Below are 23,403 nucleotides of genomic sequence, written 5' to 3'. Positions count from 1 at the left end.
TAACCACTATGCCACACTGGCTGTCGACTATGGCCAAAACAAGCATAATTAATCATGTAACTAGTTATTAATTTCAATGCATTTCAATGGAAGGGAAATGTCAAAAACAGTGCAGAAAATATAATTATTTATGTAACATTTGCAGACTTAAAAAAGATAGCTAATACTAACTGTATTTACTTGCGCCATTTCTATTCCTGACCTTTGACAAACGTGAAGTGTGGCAACTTCCACTCTCATTTCCATTTCAGATAGAATTTTCCAACATCCCTAGTGACCCCAGCTAGAAAAAAAATCCTGTCTGCCTAGCTATTTCTATTTCCTGCATTTATAATGCAGTTTGTGAAAACTGCCTGACCTACCCCCTGCCAATGGTGCTTCCCATATTCATTTTTTTTACATTTATATACCACCCTTCCCCAGAGCTTGGAAAAGTTACTTTTTTGAACTACAGCTCCCATCAGCCTAATCCAGTGGCCATGTTGCCTAGGGCTGATGGGAGTTGTAGTTCAAAAAAGTAACTTTTCCAAGCTCTGCCCTTCCCTCCAAGGAGCTCAGGATGGCATGCATGGCTCTTCCCCTCTGATAGCATCCTCACAACAATCCTGTGCGGTAGAACGGGCCTAGAGAAGGTTACTTGCCTAAGGATCACCCAGTAGAGGGGTGGCCAATGCAGTGCCTTCCAGATGTTGTGGACTACAACTCCTATCATCCCTGATAATTGCCCATGCTAGGTGGGGCTGATGGACATTGTAGTCTAGAAGACCTGAAGGGTGCCACGCTGGCTACACCTGACCTAGTTAGTTTCATATCTGCATGGAGATTTGAACCCAGGTCTCCTCAATCATAGTCTGGCATTCTGTCCCAAATACTGTCCCTTTGGACTACATGTTGTAGTTGCAGTCTGGGTTAATTAGTGCTGGACTGAAGTATTTCGCTAAAATGTTTCCATTTCTTTCAGAGGGCAGGATGAAGTGACACTCCCACCCCACCCCCAGAAATGATTTTTATTAATCTTCAAGACGAGTGAAATCTAAGAATTTTCAGGTGGGTGGGTTTACCTTAAAGATGAAATGGCTGTAGCTAGGGATGGAGGGGAAATTCGATCCGGTTTGCATTTAAAGCTGAATCTATCAAGTTTGCACTTTCTGAAACAATATAGGACCCAAAACATAGACATCCTTTGAAATTCGCATGTATCCAAATTTTGCAAACCAAGCAGTGTTTACACAAATGCATGTATTGGGGGAAAGAGTGCATTAAAATGAATATATTAATGAACATAACGTAAAAGAATGCATTATATTAGGAGAAATTGCTTGCAACAATGTGTACATTAGTCAAAACTACATGTTTTACTAAAATGTGTTTAGTAGGAGAAATTGGCAGAAAAATACTGAAGAATTTTCATGCAGAGTTTTTATTTAAAAAATTGTGAATTGGTGCAGAAATGTGGAGTACAGAGCTTGGAAGATTACTTTTTAAAAGGAATAAATTACAATTACTGTAACATGGCCCCCAAAAAGGAATGCATTTATTTAGTACTTTACTGTTACTCAAAAGTAATCATTATAATTACAGTTAAGTTACTTAAAAACAACCAGAGTGCCTACAAGGTGCTGGCCTTGGCTGCTGCACACCTAAGTAGCCTAAAACAACATTAAAAATAAACAGAGAGAGAGAGAGAGGTAGTAGAATAATTCTTTTTATCCATAAGATAGTGGTGGTCTCTCCTCTGGTAAGGAAGACGGGAAGAGAGTCAGAGGCCACTGCCAAGATCTTTATGTGTCAAACCAAGTGCAACCCCCCCCCACACACACACACTCAGCCAGCAAGCACCGTCTCTCTCACTCAGCCACCTACAGGACCCTGCCCTGCCACCAATTAATGGACATCCACCCAAGCAAACATTTTCCCCTAGGGTGCAAAAAAAGTTAAAACACTGCAAATGCAGCAAAGTAGCCAGGGAGGGTGGTGGATGCTGCTTCACGTGCCAAGTGCAAACACAGTATTAACATACATACACACACACACATGCACGTCATCTCTCACCTCCACAGTTCTTCATCTCCATTTTGCTGCTGCCTCCTTCTCTTCCTTCAGCCATATCCTTGCCCTCCGGCTCCTTTCTCCCTCCACTCCATTCTTCTCCAGCACTGTCCATTTTGTTAACAATTGTTTTTTCCACTCCACCCCCGTCTTGCACTTAGAATCATAGAATAGTAGAGTTGGAAGGGGCCTACAAGGCCATTGAGTCCAACCCCCTGCTCAATGCAGGAATCCAAATCAAAGCATTCCCGACAGATGGCTGTCCAGCTGCCTCTTGAATATTACTGCTCAGCAATATGACATATGAGAAGGATCCTGGAATTGTCGTTGATCCTATGATCATTGCAAATTGTTGATGATTCTATGATGAAGGAAACTGAAACAACTAAACTTTCTTACCAATCAGAAGTGGGGTATACATGCACAACAGTATGTACCTGTGATTTGTCTGAAAATTGAGAAAATATTAGCCCAAAAGAGCAAATTACTTACCCACATCCAATGTCATCATGGTATGGAACAAGGCTGAGAACACTCCAACATGCTTTGCAATGCTGTAAAGCAGCCTTCCCCAATCTGGTGCCCTCAGATGTTTTGGACCACAGCTCCCACCATCCGTGGCCAGCACACTGCATGATGCTAGGGCTGTTGGGAGCAGTAGTCCGGGTTGGGGAAGAGTGCTATAACACTAATAGAATAGTAGAATTGGAAGGGGCCTATAAGGCCATCAAGTCCAACCCCCTGCTCAATGCAGGAATCCAAATCAAAGCATTCCCGACAGATGGCTGTCCAGCTGCCTCTTGAATGCCTCCAGTGTTGGAGAGCCCACTACCTCTCTAGGTAATTGGTTCCATTGTCGTATGGCTCTAACAGTTAGGAAGTTTTTCCTGATGTCCAGTCGAAATCTGGCTTCCTGCAACTTGAGCCCATTATTCCATGTCCTGCACTCTGTGACGACCAAGAAGAGATCCTGGCCCTCCTCCATGTGACCACCCTTCATGTACCTGAAGAGTGCTATCATATCTCCCCTCAGTCTTCTCTTCTCCAGGCTAAACATGCCCAGTTCTTTCAGTCTCTCCTCATAGGGCTTTGTTTCAAGTCCTCTGATCATCCTTGTTGCCCTCCTCTGAACCCGTTCCAGTTTGTCTGCATCCTTCTTGAAGTGCGGAGACCAGAACTTCACCTCCTCCCTTATCGCCTCCTAAACACCCACAGAGCATGAGGGAAGAACGATGCTGCACAGAAGCCTAGTTTGAGGCACATGACTTTCATCCACAAATCAGAGGTGCAGAAGACTTCCCCTGCTCCCCCCCATCCCAGAAGTGTCCAAAAGTAATTCTGGAAATGTTAGTTACCCCCCAAAAGCCATAGAATTACTCCTTGCTCTGTTACAGTCAAAATGTAAAGGAATTGCCCACTCATTCCTCAAAAAAGTAATAACTTACAAGTACTTTGTTTTTTATTTATTTATTTATTTTCATTTCTAGACCGCCCATAGCTAATAGCTCTATGGGCGGTGTACAAAACGAGATTAAAATACAATATAGAATAAAATCAGTAACAAAGGAACACATTAAACTAAAAACATTAAACATAAAGCATTAAACATTAAAATGCCTGGGAGTATAGCCAGGTCTTAACCTGGCACCTAAAAGAAAGAACCGTAGGCGCCAGGCGTATTTCCTCCGGTAAGCTGTTCCACAATTCGGGGGCCACCACAGAAAAGGCCCTAGATCTAGTAACAGTCCTCCGGGCATCCTGGTGAGTTGGTACCCGGAGAAGGGCCTTAGATACTGAATGAAGTGAACGGGTAGGTTCATAGCGGGAGAGGCGTTCCACAAGGTATTGCGATCCCACACCATGTAAGGCTTTATAGGTCAACACCAGCACCTTGAATCTAGCTCGGAAACGAATAGGTAGCCAGTGCAAGCGAGCCAGGACAGGTGTTATATGTGCAGACCGATTTTTTGTAACTAATGACTTCCAAGCTCTGGTGGAGTACTGTATTTAAGATTGGGAAAATATGAAATGGAGAGCACTGAAGAGGACAGATCCTTCTATCTTTAGCTGAGGGTAACGGCTTTACCTTAAAGATAAGGTGGTTGCGGGCAGGGCCAGTACCAGCCCATAGCAGGCCCTCGGATGCCAGCCCACTGTGGCCCCTGCTGCCTCTGTGTGTACATGCACATGGGCCTGGGCACACGTGCACACGCACTTACATACGTCTGGTTGCTTCACCCTCCATGTCAGCGTGCATGCCTGCCATGCCTCCTCTGCCATCTTGGATGATGGCAGGCATGCGTGCTGATGTGCAGGGTGAAGCAAGCAGGTGTATTTCAGTGCCTGCCAGCTGGCTGCACATGCAGGGGTGATATTGGCTGGGAGAGTGGAACTCCTGACCCACAATCCACACTGCCATCTGGTTGCAGCCCACGACCCAATCGTGGATTGCACAGCTTCGCTCTCCCAGCTGCTCAACCTGGCCACCTGCCGCTGCCGGACCTGGTTGAGGGTATTGTTTTGTTTTTAACTGGCCAATGGGGACAGCCATGTTGCTTCCCAAGAGCACCCCAGGGGGTGATGCTACATGAGGACATAGTGCCATTCGCATGCTGCATCCTGTTTCCAGCTAGAAAGGGAGCAAAAGTGGTGTCAACGTTTTTGTTGCAACCCCTCCCAAAATAACCCCCTTATCTTTAAGGAAAGTGCACCCCACCTCAAACATTTTTTTACATTTGCTCCCACCCAAAAGTCATCAAAACCCTCCCCCCCCACACACATTCATAGATAGGGATGTGGGAGAAATTCTGTTCAGTTCACATTTAAAGGTATACCTAATTCTCATTTTCTAAACCAATATACGAACTGAAACCCAACCATTCCTTTGAAATTCACAGTTCTCTGAATGTTGCAATGCAACTCTTTAACCAAGTTACGTGTACAAAAATGCCTATGCTCAGTTAAAGTGTGCATATAAATGCATATTTTTGTGAAAATAACATATAAAATGCATTACATTAGTGAACATTGTTAACTGCATACAAAAATGTGGATGACAGGAGAGATTCGATCTAAAATGCTGATAATTATCATGAGGACTTTTTTAAAAAAAATTGCAAACAGATGTGGAAATGTAGAGAACGAAACACTGGAAAGATGAGAAACTAAGAGACACTGAAATGGACAGATTTGCCCATCCCTATTTGTATAGGGTGAATGGCCTTGCAAAAGTGTGTGGGGTGTGTGTAGAGGTGGGATTCACTACCAACGTCACTGAAGTTTGTAATTACCTGGCTCAGGATATGGATTTGTCTGGCTCGTAATGATCCAACGTGTTATGAATTGACCATTTATTCCCAAAAAAGTTCGTTCTAGCTTGACCTTTTCAAAAACATGATTCTGCAAACGAGTTTTCAAGTGTTTCTTAAGATTTCATCTATTTATTGTTCAAGTCCTGGACACTAATCACAGTTGATGTTCGTACACAGCTGCAAAAAACCCACTTCCTCTCCAAAAACGCTGATTTTTTAAAGGCTCCAGGGAAATGTGGTCAGCACTTTAACTCGCAAGGCTCAGAAGCCTTTCCTGCGCTGTGCCTTTTACCAGTAGCACAGAGACTGCACAGTCCCCTGGAGCCTTATAAATCAGCTTCAGGGGCTCTGCTTCACCTGTCAATAATGTGGAGAACTCAGACAAAAAAAAAAGATGAAATCTTCACTGGAAAATGGTGGTGTTTTTGACAATGACAACAACAACAAGAAAAGCAAAATGAAGACTGTGACAACATTACAGACAGAACTCTCAGAAAATACTTGAGGATTTTCCAAATGCTTCCCCAAGAGAGCTTGTAACTACCGAGCTAATTCCCAGTTGTGCCGAGGGGTATACACCCATCATTGTTTCAACCGTGTAGTCAGAACAAATGCTGGGAGGGCTGTGTAGCTCAATGGTACTCAAAAACAGAAAGTGGCAAGCATCCAAAGAGCCAGAAATAATCTGGATAATCTGGCCTTTGTCAGGGGCAATAATTAAAATTACAAAGACACACTACATTATTACACATATAACATACATTACCGTATAAACTCATGTCTTTGTAATTTTAATTCTAGCCCCTGACGAAGGCCAGATTATTCAGTGGCTGGAATGAGTTGGGCTTTTTTTGAAAATAAACTATACATTTTTCAGCTTCTTGGGGTTTTCCCCTTTTTTATTTCTAGCTCAATGCTAGAGTACATGCCTCTATTTGACACTGGTCATCTTGAATTCTGCATCCAGTTCTGGACACCACACTTGAAGAAGGATGCAGACAAACTGGAACAGGTTCAGAGGAGGGCAACAAAGATGATCAGGGGACTGGAAACAAAGCCCTATGAGGAGAGGCCGAAAGAACTGGGCATGTTTAGCCTGGAGAAGAGAAGACTGAGGGGAGATATGATCACACTGTTCAAATATTTGAAAAGTTGTCACACAGAGGAGGGCCAGGATCTCTTCTTGATAATCCCAGGGTGCAGGACACGGAATTATTATTATTATTATTATTATTTATTAAATTTATATACCGCCCGACTAGCAATAGCTCTCTGGGCGGTGAACATTAAAATAGCATAAAAATACAATGAATAACAAAATAATACTAAAATACAATCAACAATCCAATACAATAAACATTTTTAAAAGTAAATCAGTGTAACTTAAAATGCTTCAGAGAATAGGAAGGTTTTGACCTGGCGCCGGAAGGAGAGCAGAGTCGGCGCCAGGCGTACTTCCTCGGGGAGACTGTTCCATAGTTCAGGGGCCACCACTGAGAAGGCCCTAGATCTTGTCATCACCCTCCGGGCCTCCCTGTGAGTTGGAACCCGGAGGAGGGCCTTCGTAGCAGAACGTAGTGCACGGGCCGGTTCATAATGGGCTCAAGTTACAGGAAGCCGGATTTCGGCTGAACATCAGGAAAAAACTTCTTAACTGTTAGAGTGGTACAACAATGAAACCAGTGACCTAGGGAGGTGGTGGACTCTCCAACACTGGAGGCAGTCAAGAAGCAGCTGGACAGCCACCTGTTGGGTAGGCTTTAACTTGGATTCCTGAATTGAGCAGGGGATTGGACGCAATGGCCTTGTAGGCCCCTTCCAACTCTATGATTCTATGCTTTGTGTGCAAAAGGTCCCAAGTTCAATCCCTGGCATCTCCAGACAGGGCTGAGAGAGACTTCTGTCTGGTACTCTAGCAAGCTGCTGCTGGTCAGTATAGACCAGTGTTTCCCAACCCCCCCACACAGACCACTTGAAAATTGCTGTTGGTCTTGCTGGACCAGCTAATGATTTTTCTGCCTCTTGTAGCAATTGTAATGCCCTGTGCCAGGTGCTGTGTGGCTTCTAAATGGCATTTTTATTGCTTCTTTTATTCCTTATGTTGCATTTTGTTGCATTATAATTTGCATTCTGTAGAATTCAAATGGTAATAGGGTAAAAGAAGAAATAAAAGAAGCAATAGAAATACAATTAAAAATCAATATGAATATCTAATGCAGACATGCCATGGACCACCTGAATGAAGCTTGCAGACCTCTGGTAGTCCATGGACCATTTTGGGAAACCCCAGTGTAAACAATGCTGAGCTGGATTGACCAATGGTCTGGCTCAGTATAATGCAGCTTCTTATGTAAGCTTGCATTGCATTCTCACTATATGTCCCTATGTAATTTTACTCAACATTCCACCACTTGGCTATGTGATGTAGTAATTAAGCTGTCTCTGTGCAAAGACAGGCTACCTACCAATGGCTAATCAGTCTTGAGAAATCTAGAATGGGAAGCAGATCTTCTAAATCAGGGATTGTTTACTGGGCATGCGCTCCAACCTTTCTATCGTTATTGCTATTCTTTCTTATCCACCCTTCAGCATAAGGTCCCAGGGCAGGTGACAGCGATTCTAATAATGCAATATTAAAAACAGTTTAAAACAAAGTAGAGTCACAAGACTGGGATGGGTCCTAAAAATATAGATCTCACATGTCAAAGGTCAGGGTATAGAGGTGCACCTTCAGCATTCACCGAAAATGCACCTCTGTGGAGAGGGAGTTCCACATCGTAGGGGCTGCCGCAGAGAACACTGCCTCCTGGGCCACCACCACTGCCCAACCTTCTGAGGATGGTGGAACTACCAAGAAGGCCTCATCTTAACACCCGAAAGGGTCTGCTGATCTTAACACCCGAGACAGTCTGTAGGGAAGGAAGTGGTCTTTCAGATATTTGGGACCTAAGTCATGTGGTCATTAAACAGAAGTGTGAGCACCTTGACTTGGGCCTGGAAACAACCTGGTGCAGTCATTTTAAAATGGAGGTTATACGAGTTCCAAATGGAACCTCAAGCCAGTAATCTGGCCACTGCATTTTGGGCTCTTTTTATAAGGGATATACCATGAGTGGAGCCACGTCACGCGTGCCTTAAAATTGGCAGAGACTTTTGTTAAAATCCAGCATTGGCACGTCCTTCTGTTCCTTGGGACTGCTGCCTCCTTCCTTTTTCCTCCTATTAGGGATGTGCACTGACCACAGAATTGGTTCACACCCCGATTCAGTGCACTGGGAAATGGTAAAAATCAATTAAAATTCTGTTTTATTCCATAATGTTAATGATGGTGCTATAAACATTTTAGATTGCCTCAGTGTGAGCCAGCCAAAATTAAGCATGGAATATTAAGCATGGATTTCAATGGGACCTGACTTAGAAGTACTTAACTAGCTCTTGATCATGCCGTCTTTAAGTGTTTCGCTGTCCCTGGCTTACCTAGACACACACACACAGAGCTTGGAAAAGTTACTTTTTTGAACTACAACTCCCATCAGCCCCAAGCTCTGCACACACACACACACACACACACACACACACACACACACACACACACACACACACACACCATTTCTAGATACAAGCGCAGAGCAAACCCTTTGAAATGAATGGGACCTGTACGAGGATGGGTCACACATCCTGGTAGCTCCTCAAAAATCTTGTGCACAGCAGCTTACAGGAATCCTACCTACACAGATTAAATTTGGGGAGCAAAATGTTTTCATTTTGACCCAGTTGTACAAAGAATGCATGTATCTCATGATGTAGAGAAGGAAATTGGTCCCTGGGATGCCCCAGAATAACCTTTTCTTGGTTAGTATGAGTATGGCCATGAGTATGGGGCAAACACAAGCAGAGGGTTTATTCACGAGTTCAGGGACTACTGGAAATTAATCTCCAAGAAAGAAGACCAAGACATGCGGGAGGCGGGCACATGCAGGAGCTCAGGCATGAGAAGGACCTTGGGTAGCTCCAAGAAGATCAGGTTGGTTGCTAACGCATGAGTTGTCTTTCATAACAGATGAGCTGGGCTGTCTTTCAAATGCAGCATCAGCATGGACCTTTGGTTTGGGGCCAAATACAGCAAGAGGAAAAATTATTTAGCTTTGTAGGGCTTGTAGTTAAGGATTAAAAAGCAGTTTGCAGGTGGGGATTCCTGGTTTATAAAAGGCTGTAGAAAGATGGTGAGATTTTAAGATAGTGGGTTCTTGGACGCGGCTGGCCTGTTGTTAGAAGGGCTGTCTGTATATATATATATATATATATATATATATATATATATATATATATATATATTATGGTCTCTTGGATCCTGAAGAGCCTAGAAAATGAAAGCTTCCTCAGAAAGGGGACCCTACTCTACAAATCAAAGACACTTTTTAATGCACAACCGACAGCACAACAATCGTTCCTGAATCCGTGGTTTCTTGGCCCAATGTGCAACCCATACGGCATCCCTACAGCAACTCATGAGCAGGGTAGCCTCAGATGTTGCTTTAGCAACAAATTGGAATTCGGTGAGCTCACACATGAGCAGGATAGTCTCAGGTGTTTCTTTAGCAACTGTCTGGAATTCACTGAGGCTGGATGTTAACATATGAGCAGGATAGCCTCAGACGTTGCTTTAGCAGGAGCCAGGAATTCCACTGAGAATTGAAATAGGCTGCAGCTCAGTTTAGAGAGGTAACTCTTCCCCCACAACTAGAACTTCCCTGTATTTCAAGGGGTTTTACCCAATTGTTTAAGGAATGGCTCTGATTTCATGGCGGGGGTATAGTGGGTTGACTGTGGTTTCTAGTCTAGAGTCTTCAAAATTAAAGGGTGATGGCAATGTGACTTCCTCAGGCCAAGGAAGTGGTCATAGGATGAACTACAAGGTTCCACATGCTCCAGTGCCGGAGGGGTGGAGTACCTTCAGTCTGCACTGAGTGTGAATCCTTCCCTTGCTCAGCCTCTTCATCAGAGTCTATGACCTTATCACCTGATTGTGGGGAGCTGAATCCCAGAGCCTTGACAACCCTTAGTGAAACCAATTTGGAAGATGGTGGGAGATCAGTCTAGGTTGAATGATCCTGTCCCAGGCATGGATGAAGCTGGGGAAGGGCCATAGCTGAATGGAAGAGGACACACTGTGCATGCAAAAGGTCCATGTTCAATCCCTGGCATCTCCTAGTAGGGCTGGGAGGGACCTCTGCCCTAAATCCTGGAGAACCTCTGGCAGTCACTGTCAACAATGTGTATTCCCCAAGCCAATTTGTAATGTCAAAGGGCAAGGTTCTTTATGGATCTGGAGACAATAACAACACAAATGGTGTGAAAGTTACAGGTTTTATTAACTACTAAGCAAAGCATACAAAAACAGAAAGCAAAGCAGTCAGTCTTATGTCCCTGATGCTGCCTGGGAACTCTCAGAATGACAGCTGGTGGACCCCTGTAGCTGGATCTTGGATACACAGCACTATGATCTACTCTGAGTTCTGAGATGGGGTGGCTTTGCAGGTCTTTTTATACTATTCAGTGCTAATGAGCCACACATGCTTTTTGGATTATTCCTTAGTGCTTGTGACAATGTTTATGCTATCTCAAGGCTGGAGCAGCACTTAACTTGTGAGAAGTAGCTATGATACAGTATATAGCCAACAAGTGACCTTCGTTGCAGGTGGAGAAGCCATGGAATGGGAACGTAATGAGTTTATCTCAGTAAAAGTGCCAAATGGTCAACATTCCCATGTGCTGCCTGGGACATACTAAAAAAAGGTAAAGGTGTCCCCGCACTTGTAGTGCGAGTCATTTCTGACTCTTAGGGTGACGTCTTGCGACATTTACTAGGCAGACCATATATATGGGGTGGGATTGCCAGTTCCGTCCCCGGCCTTTCTTTACCCCCCAGCATATGCTGGGTACTCATTTTACCGACTACGGATGGATGGGAAGCTGAGTGGACCTCGACCCCTTTTACCGGAGGTTCGACTTCCTCCTTCCGTTGGAATCGAACTCCGGCCGTGAGCAGAGCTTCGGCTGCGTTACCACCTCTTACCACTCTGCGCCACGGAGGGTCTGAGGGACATACTAGTCAGAGATTATTTTACAAAATAATAGTTATACTGGACAGGCATCAATCAGTTATATGCCCTTGGCCCAAAAGGATCCCTAGGCATGCAAGGAGCAAGTGTGGTGCACCAGTAACTAAACCTCCTTGACATACAGACCTATCTTCAGTATAAGCCAATACACAATGTTAGCTAGATTGACCAACGGTATGATTTGGTTCAAGGCAGCTTCAAATGTTCCAATGACAAGAAGTGCACCCAATGCGTGAAGCTACAGCCTCCTGGATGCACCTTTAATGCCATTTTTCAGTACAGAGGAGCTATTTCTTTTGCAAGCATGAGTATTAAGCCAATGAAAAACCTAGGGTGTGTACTTTGCTTTCACAGTGCAGAAGGCTTTCAAAAGTTCAGGGCAATTTCTCCTGAGAAATAAATTACATCCTCCTGCCTTTCACTGCTTGCTTATGAGCATGTGCCCTTGCTTTGAAAGGCCCCATGAGGCATGGAACAATTTCAGCATGAAAAACACACATTTTTTTCCTGTCTGCTGTCTGGCAAATGTCCCACCGAAGAACCTGGACAATCTCAGGCAGTGTTCATGTTTCTCTGTCTAACATCTCCTGCACTCCTCTCTGGTTATCGCTGATACAGGAATGTGCCAGTAGGGTACTGTTGATCGTAGAGAGCAGAAAACGACAGTTGTTAAGACCAGTCAATGTGTCAACATTAATGTGGGCACATTGCACACATTACAGGGTGCATTTTCTGACAGCCTCAATTATATGCATAGCACACTTACCAAACTTTGTCCGATGTGGGAAGGGGAAACCGAAAAATAGCTCATCATAGTTGAGCAGACAGCAAAGGGTGTTAATATGGGGTCATCCCATTAAAGAACTTATTTTTTTGCTACGTTCATATTGCACCTTTCTTCCAAGGAGTTCAGCATACAGAGTTTCTCCCCGCTCCTCATTTTACCCTCACAGGAATCCTGTGAGGTAGGTTAGGCGGAGAGTTGGTGACTGGCCCAAGGTCACCCAGTGAGCTTCACCATGACTAAGTGGGAATCTGAACCCTGGTCTCCCAGGTCCTAGTCGGACATTAAGCCACACTTACAAAATGTTAATTTCAAACTATATGTTCTAGCATATAAACACTAAATACTTATTTTGATTATTATGCAGAGCTGGTGTAGCATAGTGGCTAAGAGGGTGAGCTTGTCAGTCTTGAGTTCAAATCTTGCATTGGCTATAGACTAGCTTTGCCAAGCCATGGTCAGGAGCTGGCTATTGGGTCTGTGTTTGTCTCCCCCATGTGGTGAACCATTGAATGTCAGGTGGCACTACCAACTCAATGAAGAACCTTCTGGCCCTTGGCTGGCTCTGCCTTCCCATTCTGGCCATTGGATCCTTCTGCACACATAAATGGTTTTTTGTTTCAGCTGAGCCTTCCTTGAGCAACATGGCTTTCCTGAGCGCTGATGTGGTCTTGTCTCCTTGGTTGTTCTTTGGTCCAGACTCCCAGTTTGTCCTCTGATTTTGACTTGCTCTTTAGGAACATAGAATCAAACTACTGGTCCATGTAACTCAGTATTGTTTGGTTATTTCTGGCTCAGGCTGTTGGGAGATGTAGCATCAGGTTTGGGAAGGCTGTGTTAGAGTCTTCTTAGCACTGGGCTAATTGCAGAACTCTTTCCTTTGGGACAAGAGTGATGAACCGTTGGCCCTCCAGATGTTGCTGAACTACAACTTCTATCAGCTCTGCCAAACATAGCCAATGGCCAGGGATGATGGGAGCTGTAGTTCAACAATGTCTGGAGGGACAAAGGTTCCCCACACCTCCTTTGGGACATGTGCCTCACTTGCCTATTGTTGCCATCTAAGTGGCTGGCTATGTTGTTCCAGCAGGCTTTAGGAATTGTATGATGGGTCTGGCATGGATTTGCATTTATTCTGCTGCTGTTAATGTAGGGCTGGGGACCCTGTGGCTATTCGGATGTTGAGGCTGTACTACTCCCATCAGCCTCACCCAACATGGCCAGTGATCGAGAATGAAAGGTACTAAATTCCAACAACATCCAGAGGGCCTCAGGTTCACCACCCCTGTATTACATAGTGAGTGTGTGTTTTGTATGAATGCATGAGTCTGTCTACTTCTAATCCATGTCACTTTCATGTATGTTCACTTATAAGTCTGTCCTTCCCTGTTTTCATAATCATCTGTTTCTTTTAAATGGCTGTGCGGGCCGCTCACACAGTTATTCACATGTGGCATTCAACGAGTGTACAGTCTGTACATCTGCAAGCACAATAGCTGAGCACTATGGAAGGATCTGTTAAAAATTTGGTTCTCCCAGTTTCTCATTTTTCCAACAGTAAATTCAGTATGCCATATTTCTGTAGCAATTTATGAATTCATTTTTTAAAAACTCTTCATGAAAATTCTTCAGCATTTTAGTGTGAATTTGTCTGAATAAATCTATTTTTGTATGCCGTTTTGATGAATGTACACACTTTTGCCAGCAATCTTTCCCCAATATAATGCATTTTTGTATGTTATTTTCATTAATACAGTATTCACTGTTATGCACACTTTCCCCAAATATTATTTATTTATAAAAATATTTGTATACGGCTATTTTGTTAAAAACATCAAAGGGGCTTACAGCATGTTTAAAACAGCAACCATATATAAACATACAATAAAAACAAAGGTCAATTGTTGCAACAGCAAAAAAAGAAGCATGTTCTTAATTGCCTGCATAAATCTGGCGAAACAGAAAGGTTTTCAACAGGTGCTTAAAAGTTAAAACAGAAGGCACCTGCTGAATCTCTGCTGGCAGAGATTCCAGAGAACTGGGCTGATGACACTGAAGACTTGATTTTGTGTCAATGTTAAATGAGCCTTGCCAACTTGGGGGATGACCAAAGCCACTCCTGTAGAAGATCTTAGTGATCAAGCTGGGATATTAGCATTCAGGCAGCCCCTAAGATACCCTGGACCTAAGTTGTTTAGGGCTTTGTAAATTAACTCAAAGGACCTTGAACCTGGCTTGGTAGCAGATGGACAGCCAGTGCAGATGTTTGAAGTGTGGTGTCACACGTTGGCTATATGCTCCCATCACCAATCTGGCTGCCACATTTTGCACCAGCTAAAGCTTCCGAACCAGGGCCAAGGGCAGCCCTACATAGAGTGCATTGCAGTAATCCTGCCTTGAGCTTACCAATGCATGGACTACAGAAGTCAGGCTATCCTTGTCCAGGAACGGCTGTAGCTGATGAACCAGACAAAGCTGGTAAAAGGCACTCCTTTGAAACATATTTTCTCCTGGAATATGTAAATATTGCCTAATTTCAAGGTTTGAACTTTTAAATGTATTTGGATATCAGCTTTTGTTTAGTTTTCAGTCATGAGCTCTATCCACAGAGTGGATACATAGTTAAAATTCTGATCCTCACATAAGCACAGGAGGTGATGATCAGATCAGTTTGTTTTGGAATCATAAAGGTCAAATTCCTCAAGTATCACTAGTGTTTTGTAGTTATGGCAGATTGCTGTGAACTTCTCCCTGTTTGATTACATTGTGGTTTTAATATCTTGTACTGAATGCTAATAATTGTACCATATATGGAAAAATCAAGAAATAATACTCTGACTTGCAGATCTCTGCTTTTATAACAAGAGAAGTTATGAAGTTGTGTGGGGCAAGTAAGATTTAAGTCATCCAGTTCAGTAGGCTTCTGGCAGCTTCTTATATAGGCCAGTGGTAGAGTGTCTGCTTTGCCCACAGAAGGTCCCAGGTTCAATTCTTGACATCTCCAGGTAGGGAAAGACTCCCTGTCTGAAAGCCTAGAGGGCTGCTGCCGGTCAGTGTAAACAACACTGAGCTGATGGACCAATGGTCTGACTCGGTCAAAGACAGCTTCCTATGTCCAGCTCCTGGTTTCAACCCTGGTATGCAAGGTGTGTGTGTCATTGGGTGAAGTCCTTTGGAAGTCCTTCTCTCAAATCCTTAAAGAGACTAGGCAAGAGCAGTCAGAGGAGCTGTGAGTTTCTTCAGCTCTGCTGCCTCTTCTGATCCTTGCCTTACGGCCAGATTTTCCCTTGCTGATTTCTTCTGCATCTCAATCGGCAAATGTAAGTTTTCACAAAGATATCTAGTGCTTGATTCCTCTGAAAGACACCAGCCCTGGCAAATGTGCCGCGAATGTCCAACTGCTTGGCAGAAACTATTCATCTGGAGAGGGGGGGAAGTATGTTGGGCTAGATGGGCCATTGGCCTAATCCAGCAGGGTTTACGTCAGCTCCTCTGAAACACTGAGTTGCCCTTTTCTGCTTTTTTTCCAAAGCTACAGTATCCTTTTTGAGGTGAGGTGACCAGTGTATTCCAAGTGTATTCTCACCATAGATTTTTATAATAGTATTAAGATATTCACAGTTTTATTTTCAGTCTGTTTCCTAATGTTCCCTAACATGAGATTTACCTTTTTCCCCCACAGCTGCTGTTTGTTTTGTCAATACATTCATTGAGCTATCCATCCATGTGTGTAGTCATCCAAGGCTTAGGCACCTTACTTTTTTAAGAGCCAGGTCCCAGCAGGGTCCCTGTGTCTCCAGCATCCTATGAGCCAATCAGCATGAAAGGGATGTGTGTTCACCACTGATAAGATGCTTCCTTGTCCATTCCTGCTGACTGGAGCCAATCCGAGTGAAAGGAAGTGAGTCAGCCACTGAGAAGACTCTTGTCAGCAGGTAACACTCTCCTCTGTCATGCTTATTGGGCTCCTAGGGATGTCTGTTGTGGTGGTAGAAGGCATTAACAAGGATCTCATTCTCAACTCAGCAGCAAACAAAAAAAAGTGTGTGTGTGTGTGTGTGTGTGTATGTGTGACTATGACTATCATGGATGGACCCTTCACTTCTGAATTTGCCACTACACTACTGCGTCCATCACAAACCTATTATCACTTTCCTGGTCAGTCACCACCTATAACAACCTCATTAGTGTACATGTGAAGTTAGCATTTATTTATTTGCCCCAAAATGATTCACTGTGCACAGTGGTAGATATGGATGGAGGAGGAATTTGATTCAGTTCACATTTAAAGCTGAATCTACCAAATTTGCACTTTCCAAAACAATGTGAGAACCAAAAGGCAATCGTCGTTCAAAATGCGTTTTTATCTGAAATTTACAATGCAGTTCTCCAAACGATGTTTGCAAAGATGCATAAATTAGGGGGAAGTGTGCATAAAAATGAATGTATTCGTGAAAATAACATACAAAATGCACTATATTCATATGCAAAATGCAATATATACACACAATATATATCACTAATGTAATATATTTTCACTAATTCAAAAATGAATATATTAGTGAAAATATATTACATATTAGTGATATATTAGTGAAAATAACATGCAAAATGCATTGTATTAGGAGAAATTCCTTACCAAAATATTAACATTAGTCAAATGCATATAAAGTATTGAGTTAGGAGAAATTCACACTAAAATATTAAATAATTTTCATGAGGGTTTTTTTTCAAAAAAATGCAAATTTCTGCAGAAATGCAGAGAACTGAATTTAAGACTGGGAAAATTAGAAACTTAGAGAACTGACGGATCCTTCCATCCCTAATGATAGAGTAGATCCAGATAGGATTGCATTGTTAGATGCTTAATGTTCAGAGAGCCTAGGAAGGGAGCAGAATGCTAAAGAATAAGAAGATAAGAAGGGCGTGCTGGATCAGATCAGTGGCCCATGTAGTCCAGCATCCAGTACTCACAGTGGCCAACCAGATGCCTGAGGAAAGGCAGCAGGCAGGCCCTGCGTGCAACAGCGCTCTCCCCACACTGGTATTGAGGCTTACTGCTTCCAACGGTGGAGGTGACACAGCCATTGTGGCTAGTAGCCATTGAAGAATGACAGCACTAACAAATCATGACAACCTAAATATGATCAAGGCATCCCCCAAGAGGCAAAAATAAGGACTGGAGTTTTCTAGAGACAGATACCAGCAAATGGGAACTGTGCCTGGTAAAACAGGAACAATTGGGGCATATGGGTAGATCCTTGTATCTTTTAGCAAATGTGTAAAATAAGTCAGAGAAACCTTTATGCTCTGGTTTTGACACATGAAAAGCATACATTTCTCTTCCATCTTTGCAAGATTTTTGGTGGCTTTTGGATTTGGGCTCTTAAGAGTCCCTCGGATTGTCTGCTGTTGGCATTTTTTTAAAAACAATTCTTTGTGGAATCTTCCTTCCTTCTGACAAGTCCCTCACTTCCATGTGTGTCAGATTTGCCCATATGAATCAGACTTGTAAATTGTATCAACATTTTACAAAAAAACCCAGCAACAATGCACACTTTTAAAAATGTTTTCCCAGAAATACTGAAGTCTGGCTAAGACTGTGTTTAAAATAAAATGAAAATTACGCAAGTTACTCAGGCATCTTTTTCAGGCACAGAAGTTAGTACAGCCACTAATCACAAAAGGTCTTAACACAGAGGCACATAATTATTCTAAATCTCAAGCTGAGACATAACTCCTGAGAAGGAAAGATGTCTTGCTGATTCCCAAATATTCATAAATTATGCTGAATTATGTTAATTTTATTTCAGGAAAGGAGCCCTACATTAAAAAGCTCATGTTAAAGAAGGAAAGGCTTCATGAAATCTTGAAACGGAAGACCCAAGATAGTAGCAGGTCTTTTTCAGGTGAGTAAATTGCATCTATAATTTCGCTTTGGCATATCAGAATTTCAAGATGTAGCCTTAAGGTTGTATTCAACTAAGTCCCACTCAGAGTAGACCCACTGAAATTGATGAACCTAAATTAGTTATGTACATTAAATCCAATGGGTCTATTCTGAGTAGAACTAGTGTTGAATACCTCCTTTAGAAATGATCTACAAAAAGCTTAGAAGAAACGATATGATGCTTCAGGCTTATTATTATTATTTACTTAATTAAGTTCAGCTTGGAATTTACATATCTGGGGTGCTAGTTTTGTTAATGCAGATGGATTTTATACTCAGTGGAAGCATTCCGAGAATGAAATCTCCCATCCCTTCCCCAATTCTGAAGCTGTACAATACAAAAGCTGTGAAATGTCTATGGAAAGTTCAAATATATTCAAGATAAGATTTGCAACAGTAGTAATAACATAATCTAGCCAGCTTTGCCATGCTAGTAATTTCACACCTGTAATGGAAGGGAAAACCCTGGTCTAGACTGAGCTCTAAATAAGAGAATCAAATTCTAATTCAAGCAGTTTTACTCTAGACTCTTCTTTGAAGTCATTTTGGATGGAAATTGATGCCTTCCGGGCCAACAGCAGACTCCTGGGGGACTCAAATTTTATCCCAATGGTTTCTGAATGTTGTCATTTTTTTATGTTAAAAGTTGAGTCTAATTTATGCTCTTGCGTAGAGATTGACCATGTTTGCCAAACATGAGAAGGGCATTTGCCCCCACACCCGCAAAGAAGACTCGTAAGACATAGCATTGGTTTAAGTGTTATATTTATAAAATATAACATATTTTGAACTGGAATTCAAACATATCCAATCAACAAATTACAATATGTGGGCAGGTGAGGAACTGAACTATTCTGGCAAGGATGCAATTGTTCCAGACCTCTGGGCATGTATCACAGCTGATAGCTGTGGCTCCTCAGGCAAGGATGTGGGCTAAGACTCCCTCCTTGCTAGGTGAGCCTTGGGAGTGGATCCCCCATGTGCATCCTGGCCCTGCTGTACACGCGTTCACCCTGATGCACATGACAGTCCGCATGGGCACCCCTCAGTTACCCGCAGACCCGAAGGCCTGCAAGAGTCCTGAAGGGCGTCCTTACCCAATAATGTCTCAGTATATCTACATCTCTGTCCCCCAAATTCCTCACCTGCCTGAACTCAATGCCAAAACTGGCTGCAACCACACCACTCCCAAACCAATTAACCCAACAGTATAAAGTAGGCAAAATGTGAAGGGCTCCAAGAAGCAGGGCCCAACCAAAACATTCTTACTTGGCCCCATCAGGCAACCGGCATTGCCCATACTGCATTAGGGAGGGACGGAGGGTGCGATTGAACGCAAGGAAGAAGATCTAGGGTGTGGAGCAGTCTTAAATGCGGCCGCTCCACTCCCTCCTGTTGCCATGAGATGTCACATCACCCCACTTCCTCACCCAATTGGGAGTGGCCCTCCTGAGTCCTCCCTGCCCAGGTGACTGTGGGAACACTATGCTGGCAAGTGATGGCATAGATCACGCGGTAGAAGAAGCTGGTGGATGAGCCCCTGGTGGTATGGCTGATATTATACAGCCATTTAATAATGTTGCCTCTCTAGATATAAGGACAGAACAGGCATCTCTGCATTTATGGTACAGTCTGATTCCTGGGTTTTCATTTGATAGGCCGTTATTGCTGCTGAGTAGCTATTTTATTTTAGGGGCTTGACTGCATGTGAGGACAGACTGCCCATCCTGTAACTGTTGGGTCTGGCTGCTGTTGCTACTGGCCCTGAACAATGTTTACTTTGCATTTGAACTAGCAACAACCAAAATGAGGACTGGCTGGGTTTATGTTTGGCTTTTATGTGGGTGTCCAATACACTGAATCAGCCCTGCTCTTTGCTCCCAAGTTGATGTATACTGGAATGTAAAACACCAAAATAGGGCGCTTTGCACTTGGCTCTGACTGATATATCTTGGGGTTCTAGTGAAAAACAGTAAACTGTATACACAGGGCTGGCACCAGCCATGCCGGTACCCTTGGGTGCCAGTCTTCCCCAGATGCACGGCTCCTGCCTGTTCCACCTACCTCTCTCCTGCGTCCTGCTGCTGCACGTGCTGCGAGCACAGGGCTACCATCAACCAAGATGGTGGTGGAGTCTTCTCTAAGGGGCTGATACCCCTGCCACCATCTTTGTTGATGGCACACATTCAAGGTATGCTACGCGCACACATGCGCACTTGCCTGCCATCAACCAAGATAGTGGTAGGTGCATCAGCCCCTTAAAGGAGCCTCTGCCGCCATCTTGGTTGATGGCAGCCCTGAGCACGCAGAGCATGCAGAACAGGACACAGGAGAGAGGTAGGTGGAGCGAGCGAGTAGGTGGGTGGCCTGGAAGCTGTCTTCCTGCAGTCTGCAGCAGGAACCCTGCCGGGGATTGCAGCAGGGGAGTGCTACTCCCCCACCCTAAAGGCGCCCTTCAGGGGCCCCTGTGGGCCGCGGGGCCCTTGGCCAGGGCCTGACCTAGCCTCCCTTTGGCGCCGGCCCTATCTGCAGACCTAAAGTCTGCTCACCTCTACTTTATAGGACATGAAAGAAAATGCTTGCTTACCTGCTCATAGCATAGGTAGGACAATATTTCCCATCTTCACTTTTACACTTCATTTGCTACATTGTGAGGGCAAGCACCACTGATGGCCTAATCCCATTTGACTGTCAAAGAAGGACAAAACAAGAGAGTTGCAGCAGCAGGAATCTGCCAACAGCAGCCAAGAACAAATTAGCAGGTGCTGTGAAATATTGCAGTGCCCAATGCATTTTGAACTATTGCCTTTTCTGCTAGTTCAGGGAGGGGGGAATAGTTAAAAGGTAAGATGAGCCCAGCTGGATCAGGACAAAGAATTACCTAGTATAGAATCCTGTTTTTTACACAGTGGCCAGCCAGATGCCTATGGGAAGCCCACGTGTAGCAGGGATGGAAGGATCTGTCAGTTTCCATTCTCTCAGTATCTCATTTTTCCAATCTTAAATTCAGTTTTGCACATTTCTGCAGCAATTACTGATATTTTTTAAAAATCCTCAGGAAAATTCTTCAGCACCTGAGTGTGAATTTCTCGTAATAAACACACTGTTGTCGGCAGTTTTGACTAATGCCCACATTTCTGCATGCAATTTATCCTAATATAATGCACTTTTGTATGTTATTCTCACTAATGCATTTTATACACACTTTCCCCTATTATATGCATTTTTGTAAACTTTGGTTGGTTAGAAAGCTGCATTGCAAAATTTGGATAAACGTAAATTTCAAAGGATGGCTGTGTTTCGGTTCTCATATTGTTTTGGAAAGTGCATATTTGATAGATTGGGTTTTAAACATGAACTGAATCAAATTTCTCCCCAATTTCTACTTGTGGGACATGAGAGCCATAACCTTCTTCCACGGTTGTTTCCCAGCGACTGGTAATCCTGGAGATAGTACACCATCCATCGTGACACATAGCCATTGATTGTTGTTTCCTCCGTGAATTTGTCTAAACCCCTTTGGAAGTCATTTAAGCTACTAGCCATCACCACATCGTGTGGCAGTGAACAAGGGCTGGCCATAACAGGTTGCTACTGAGATGAAACAGCAAATGTTGCCACCGGTACCTCCAAGGCAAGGATGCATAATACCCAAAGCTAGCTAAGTTCTTTTGACACCCAAGACAGAAAATCCCACAAGCACCTCTTGTTCGTAGTAGCAGTAGTAGTAATCGCTCATTATTGTTGTTGTTGTTGTTGTTCACTGCCCTTTCAAAACCCAAAATCAGCTGCCTGAGGCAGTGGCCTTGTTCCTTCCAATGGTAGGGCCAGCATGGACAGAACCCCTCAATGCTGGTAGGGCCAACATGAACAGGACCCCTCAATTCAGTGTTCCCTGATTGGTTTTACTGAGGAGGGATGCTGCCCTCTTCTTTTTTTTATAAAAGGAACTTATTATGTAAGGCTTCTTACAAACTTTGGAATCACAGAGAAGGATGCTTGAGGGATTCGGTCTTCACAAATTCTGAGATGAAATTACTGATCCTGGACTAATGTGCAGATCAGAACTTTTTGATCCACCAGCTTTCTCATTTCCCAGGGTATGATCTGAAGGCACATGAGACCACCCCCTTGCTGATGCTAAGCAGGTCTGCGTCTAGCCAGTACACCTGGGAACCACATGTATGCCACCTTGGGTTCTATGATGAAAGAAAAGTGGGATATAAATTTAATTAATTAATTAATATTTTTACACAGTCCTTGGCTCAAAGGAGTATCTACTTGTGTTTACAAATGCATATTTTGCTGCTGATATCCTTACTCATAGACATCTGTCCGGGACAAAGAAGCTGCGTGAGTGGGTAATAATTAAATTTATTATGAGGAAAGGCCATTGCTCACTGGTAAGGCTTCTGCTTTGCATGCAGAAGGTCCCAGGTTCAATCCCCGGCATCTCCAGGTAGGGCTGGGAGAGACCCCTGCCTGAAATCCTGGAGAGATACTGCCAGTCAGTGCAGATACTATTGAGCTAGATGGACCAATGGTACAACTCAGTATAAGGCAGCTTCCTATGTTCCCCTTATGTGGACCCCCTTATATGATTAATGGGTGAAGGGGACTCATGCCATGAAATCGTGCTACCAATTTGTCTAGTATAATGCCACATCGTCAGCTCTTGTTTGGCAGGGAGGGTGGGGAATTGTAGAACGGCAGAATTCCAAGGGGCTTTGTAGGGTGCCTAGTCTAACCCCTTGCTTGGAACAGCAGGGGTGGGGAACCTCAGACACTGGGTTGAAGGTGGCCCTCCAGTCTTCTCTATCCGGCCCTCTGAACTCTTCACAGGCCAGCCCCCCTCTCCCTAGGCCACCCCCCTCCCTGGCCCTGCTTCACATCCCGAGTGTTTTGCCTGGCTGCAGTGTGTGCATGAACACACATTGTCCTGCTGGGAGGAAGGGTGGGATATAAATCAAATAATAAATAAATAAATAAACAATGATAATGCCTTGTGCTTGCCAGTGTCCTGACCAACCCTGTTGGATTTAGACCTAGACTCACTGGTGTGTCTTTCTCCGTTATGTTTAATGTGAAATCTCAGCTTAGAGCATTTCATAGATCGATCATCTTACAGATTATACAGGACTCTGTGTCTCTGCACAGCATAATTAGGCGTGTCTGCTCAAAGTAAGA

The 23,403-nt window shown here is 43.7% G+C and overlaps 1 protein-coding gene across 1 annotated transcript in view; it reads left to right on the top strand.

The window, feature by feature from the left end:
- Positions 1-23,403, top strand: part of SMPD3 (sphingomyelin phosphodiesterase 3) — a 222,983-nt gene that overhangs the window by 52,237 nt on the left and 147,343 nt on the right. Inside the window, exon 2 of the mRNA XM_061593608.1 lies at positions 18,080-18,175. The gene's annotated coding sequence lies outside the window, so the exon portion shown is untranslated. The remainder of the gene's footprint in view (positions 1-18,079; positions 18,176-23,403) is intronic.

This window comes from Rhineura floridana, chromosome 13 (assembly GCF_030035675.1).
Source record: "Rhineura floridana isolate rRhiFlo1 chromosome 13, rRhiFlo1.hap2, whole genome shotgun sequence".
Classification (NCBI taxonomy): Eukaryota; Metazoa; Chordata; class Lepidosauria; order Squamata; family Rhineuridae; genus Rhineura; species Rhineura floridana.
Note: the sequence above shows the minus strand (reverse complement) of the source record. Positions and strands in the feature narration are given on the sequence as shown.